We start from the raw sequence: 6,000 nt of genomic DNA on the forward strand, positions 1-6,000 counted from the left end.
TAGTAGACTTTATTCTCAGTTGCTTCAACTTCCATCTACATATGACTTACTGCCAGCTCATCATTCTAGTCTTGACCACTCAAGCTCAAGTTCCAAAACAGCAAAAAAGTCCTGGATTCTTATCCATTCCACAACTAACGTAAACATTTTTGTGATGCTGAAACATTGTTCCTTATATAGGACATTCCATCTTCCAACTTCCTGACCTCTGCTCCCTAGAATGATGTTCCCTTTAAGATTAATTTCAAATATCACTCTCTACCTAATTATACCTAGATTGCATTCCATATAAAGGCAAACATATATGTCTGTGTACATCTCTATATATTTGCAAGGGTACATATAAAATACATACATATAAATATACATGTATTTATAGAGATAATATATGTATATATGCTATATATGTTTGTGTTGAGTATTTTATGTGTTTTGCTTAGCTATAAAATGAGACCTTTAATCAGCAAGGATATAATAGTGATTAGGTAGTAGTAAGAGTCTTCTTTATCTCCATAGAGAAATAATTTTTGTCATTATGGAGTTATAGATGTGGTGATTCACGCAGCAGTGGTACATCTACCAAATCTGAAAGTCATTGAATTCTGAAGGGTAAATAAAATCTTTATTCCTTAAGCCATGTCAGTGGTTCAATCCTCAATACTCTAGAAAAATTAAATTTCAGGGACAGATTCTCTGATTTTTAGAGAAGAAAAAAAATGTCCCATCCTACATAGCAGATATTATATGACATCAGTCAACTGATATATATGTATATATATATATATATATGTCATGTTTTATGAATTAACTTTTCCTGTGCTCAGCTGCTCTTACAAGATTATAAATTTTTGAGAGTAGGAGCAATATGTGTTTGTATCCTTTATAGTGCCCTGTATATAGGTAGCTATAAGATGCTTGATACTTTTTTGTTGTTTCTATTCATTTTCTCTACTTATTAGAAATATGGCAGGTCCTGTGTATTACATAGAGTTAAATAGCATTCCTGTTTTGTCAAAGGTAAGTTAATGTTTTCTCCTTATATCTATATGCAGGGGTCATATTATGTCTTAGAAGTGATCTGGGGTTCTCAAAGGCTACAACAATGAAGTGTCAGAGTATGTGGGTCCTAACAAGTTTGAAAGGCTTTGAATACTAGTCCAGAGATACAGCTGCTACAAGGACTAGGCTAGATAAATTTAGAGGTTTGTCACTCAGCCATCAGATGATATTTTTCAGTTATAGAAACCTATAAATATTGTCTGCTAGAGGTATAGAGTAATTAAGATCTGTATCTGTGGAGTGTGCATCTACATCAAGGAAAACCCTTAATGGAATCCAAATATTTGGCAGTAATGCTATGCTTCATTTACTTCCAGTTTTATTTAAGACCTTTTGGAACTAAATATGTAACTTTAGAAACTTCAGATAATTTCAAAGAGACCTTTATGCCTAGCTAAATATTGTTTTTATACACATAATGCACACATACATACATATGCATATAAATATGATATATATGTCACAATTGGCTACATACTCAAGTCCTAAAAACTTATACCTTAAATATATAAGGTCCCTTTTGTAGTGTGAGTCATATGCCAGCCATAGAACACTACTGGCAGTATGCCTATCTCCGTGTCTTTCTATCCATAATCATGTCAAAAAAGATCAAGAGCTCTTGACTTTTCTAAATCTTTACCCCATCTCCTCAGTAAGAGCAAACCATTGACTTTCTTAGGGGTTTTGTAATAATTAAAATGGTTGGAGGCCATAAACTGTAGTGATTAAAATAGTGGAAGACATAAATTGTTGTAGATAAAAGAGTGGGTGAGTAAATTTTGACCGCAGAAAATATGTTTTCACTACAGTGTCTTGTTTCAAATCAAATATATGGTGGTCACCAGGGAAATATTCCCAATTATTAAAATATACCCAAGTCAACTGGGTTTTATAGAGAATTTAATTAATAATACAATGAGGAATTAAAGAAAGAGAGAAAGAGTAAGAAAGGAATAAGTATGAAAGGCCTTAAGCCAACATGGCCTAGACCTGAGTCTTAAGAGAGAGATCAGTCAGTCCTTAATCACTCACCACAAGATCTGTCCAAGCAAGAATATAGACACCAGTTCAGCCAGCCATCCTTCTCAACTGACTTCACCAGCTCAATCCTGAATCTGAATGTGAATGTGAATCCGAATGTCCCTGAGAGAGTACCAAGAGAGACCCTTCAAGACAGCCTTTCCCAGCTGACTGTCCTGAGGGAGACCTGAGAGAGACAGAGTCTTGCCTCAGAGGGAGTTCCAGCCAGAGACTGTCCAAAGAGCCTGCTTCCAGAGCTCTCTCCCAACAGCCTCCTTAGAGACTGTTTTTTTCTTTTTTAAGAGCCTGTCATCTCCTTATATAGGGAATTTTCTCCTATGTCACCTCCCCTAAGTTCTTCCATCTACCATCACAGTAGACGATTTTCAAAGGACAGACCATTCTTAGTTCACACCTAAGAAGGTGTAAATTTTTGAGTAATTCACACCAGGAAAGCTCTGAGTAAGTTTCTCAGCTCTTTGTTGCTTGTAAATTCACAAGTTGCTTGACCTTTATAGGTACTTATCTTAAGAACTTTTTGCCTTATTATAATTATGGGTTTAAGTACTTTTTATTGTTCAGAAAAGAGTTTACAACTTTATCTTCCCCTAGGGCAGACTTAAGTAGGTGAAGTAGAGTTCTCACATTCCTGATCTAAGTAGAGTTCACTGCCCAAATGGGGAATAGTCTTAATCCAATCTTATGAAGTAGGGTCTGGGAATTTTTAAGGTTCACAGTTTCAATTGGGGTGGATGCACAAAGGGGGGAAGGTGGGCCAAGGTTATTAGAACAGCCAAGGTAATATCAGGAGAAGTACAGAGGTTATAAAGCAAATGGTGGAAGGAGATGTAGGACTCTTGGTTCTGTGATGTCCCCTTTCTGGTCAACACAGGAAAGTGATCTCTTATTACCCAATAATATTTTTTTTCAGTTTTCAGGTAAAGATATATAGCAGCCCATCTCATAATTTCAATAGAAACTTTTTCAGTTTCTAGAAAAATTAGAAGAAAAATTAGAAGAGGTAGATTTAAAAAGGAGGAAAATTCAGGAAGGTAGAGAGAGGAAGAATTGTGGAGAAAGCACGTCCTTGAAGTATTGCAAAATATGTTTCCAAATCACAAGATTTCATTTGTGGGACTATGTCTAAAGTAAATCAATACCACAGTTGTAAATTGTTGTTTTTTCAGAGTAATTGACAAATGGGGAAATTGCTAAATTGTAGTTCTAGATAGTCAGTTTTTTTTTTCTCCATTACAGCATACAGAATAATGAACTATGCTTGTGCTATTAAAGTCTGAGATTAAGAAGAAGGAGGGACTGAGCAAATAGAAATTTCAAATACATAGGAGGAGAAAGCTCAAGAAAAGGAAAGAAAATGGCATCAGATTAATTCAAGCCAAACCTCTTAATAGTTATTTTTACTTCCAATTTGCCATGTCCATCTTTTTCTTTGGATGGGGGAAGATTTATTTTAATTGTCTGAAGTAAAAATAGTCATATCTATCTATCTATCTATCTATCTATCTATCTATCTATCTATCATCTATCTATTTATCTATCTATCTATCTGTATAAAGATAGTAATAAAAGTTTGAAGGGATGTGACTTTTATGTGGAAAGAGAGAGACAGAGAGGATGGGAATAGAAAAAAGGCTCACAGAGACAGAGATAGAGGACAGAGACAGAAAGGGTGGGAGACAGAAAAGAAAGAGAGAGACAGACAGACAGAGAGAGAGAGAGAGAGACAGAGACAGACACAGACAGACACAGACACAGAGAGAGAGACAGAGAGAGACAGACAGACAGAGAATTTCTATTGTCTTGGTTTTGAATCCAGAGCTACAAAGATAGGGCCTTAGATTCTGTCTTCATTTTTTTAACCAGGTGTATCATGCTTACAAACATCTTTTCTCCATATGGATTTTTGCCTCTTGTTAACTAGTTATGAAATCACAATGGTTATGAAATTATAACTCAATGTACATAGATATTTTTGTTTTCCTAAATGAAAAGCAGTTTTGCATATGTCCTTGTATGATGGCCTTGGATTCAGGAAGCCTTAGGTGCATATCCTTCTTCTTACACCTTCTACCTTTGTGTCCAGATATTCAGTTTCTTCCTCTGTGAAATGAAGATAATAAGGTCTTTAGAATTTACCTCACATGTGAGGACCAAGTGAGAGGTCAATAAAGGCCAAGGGGAATTTTAAAGTGTCATATAAATGGCTGCTGTTGTTAAAAAAGAAGCATGTGAAAACAATTTTAGGGCTTCCATTCAGACTTTACAAACTAGAAAAGACAAAAAAATACTGGGGACAATCAGACTCTCTGTGTTGTGATTCTCTACTCTCCATTTTAATCTGCACTCCAGTTACTGTCCTGGGTCCTTCATGGCTGTCTTTCTGTTCTCTGGAATTGTATGTATTTTTTCCTCACCAATCTTAGTTTCTTCTTCTACCTCTGAGGATTACAGTCAAATAAGCACAACCCTTCCTGGACAAGACAACTCTCAGTCAAATCTTCTATAATTTATTTCTGAATCTTCCCTGATCAAATCACTGCTGCTCAGCCATCACATCATCATACCTATTTACTCCTCTTAGAATGTAATCTCGTTGAAGGGTATAGACTGTCTTTTTGAATTTGTGTCTCAGTGATTAACTCTATACCTCTTATTAAAAAACTTAATAAAATGAGTTTTAGTTTAAGGCAGCTGGTTTCAAATGAATTAGAGAGCTGGACCTAGAGTCAGGAATACCTGAATAAAAGTTCAGCCTCTGACCCTTGGGCAAGTGACAACTTCTCTTCAACTCAACTTATTCGCCTGTAAAATGAGGATAATAGTAGCACCTGCCACAAAGGATTCTTATGAGAAATAAGTAAGAAAATTATTATAAAAACATTAGGTATAATGCCTGGCACATAATGCATGCTACTTAAATACTTATTCCTTTCCCTTTCTCCTCCATCATTCATTCATGATAGGCACATTAATATACTATTAATGGAACTATGAAATTGTCCAACTATTCCAGTTGTCAATTTGAAAATATGCAAGAAAAGTGACTAAACTCTGCATGCCTTTTTATTCAGGAGTCCCACTACTAGGAATAAATCACTAAGGCTGGCAAAGGCAAAATTCTGTTATATATAAAAACATTCAGGGTAGCACCCCTTGTAATAGTAAGGGCCAGAAATGAAGTGCAAATTCGTTGATTGGGAAATAATTGAAAATACATGAATGTATCAATGTGTTGGAATATTTCTGTAAAAATAAGAAATGAAAAAAATTAGAGGAATTCAGAAAAATGTGGGAAAATCTGTCTGAACTGATGCAGAATAAAATGAATAGAACTGAAATAATTGTATACATTATGACTACAATAGGATAAGTGAAAAGAAAGATGGCTATACACTTAGCAAATGAAGAATCAGTGAAGGTCTTGAAGAAGAGATAATGAAATAGAACTCCCTCCCACTGGCGGAAAAGTTCATTGTGATAGTGTAGAATATTGAAGACCACAGTTAAATGTGGTTATTGTATTAGGCATTTGTGCTTCATTATTTATCTTTGGTAGAATAAAAGGGTTTAATCTGATAAGAGATATTTCCCCCAGAAATGGTGGTGATAAAATACAAAAGGTATTAATAAAAATGTATTTAAAAAAATAAAAGTACTAGTCAATTCATAACAATATGTCTAGGCTTACATTTTCTGCATGAAGTGTTATGGAATAGGCTAGTCCTGATGTAATACAGGTCAAATCCTTCAACAATCAACTTCAAGGAGCTATACAAATTAATTTGCTGCACTGGAATTGTGTGTACTGCGTATTGCTTGGAATAAGTAGGCTGTCAGTCACAGGTTGGAAATCCAGTTTCTACATAGTCTTTTTAAAAATATTATGGTATGGGTTGTAAA

The 6,000-nt window shown here is 35.0% G+C and overlaps 1 long non-coding RNA gene across 1 annotated transcript in view; it reads right to left on the bottom strand.

Annotated features, from left to right (window-relative positions):
• Window positions 1–5,320, bottom strand: part of LOC103098306 (uncharacterized) — a 163,406-nt gene extending 158,086 nt beyond the window's left edge. The window contains exon 1 of the long non-coding RNA XR_464363.3: window positions 4,063–5,320. This is a non-coding gene — a long non-coding RNA (uncharacterized LOC103098306). The remainder of the gene's footprint in view (window positions 1–4,062) is intronic.
• Between the last annotated feature and the right edge of the window lie 680 nt (window positions 5,321–6,000).

The sequence above is a fragment of the Monodelphis domestica genome, chromosome 3, assembly GCF_027887165.1.
Source record: "Monodelphis domestica isolate mMonDom1 chromosome 3, mMonDom1.pri, whole genome shotgun sequence".
NCBI classification, from domain to species: domain Eukaryota; kingdom Metazoa; phylum Chordata; class Mammalia; order Didelphimorphia; family Didelphidae; genus Monodelphis; species Monodelphis domestica.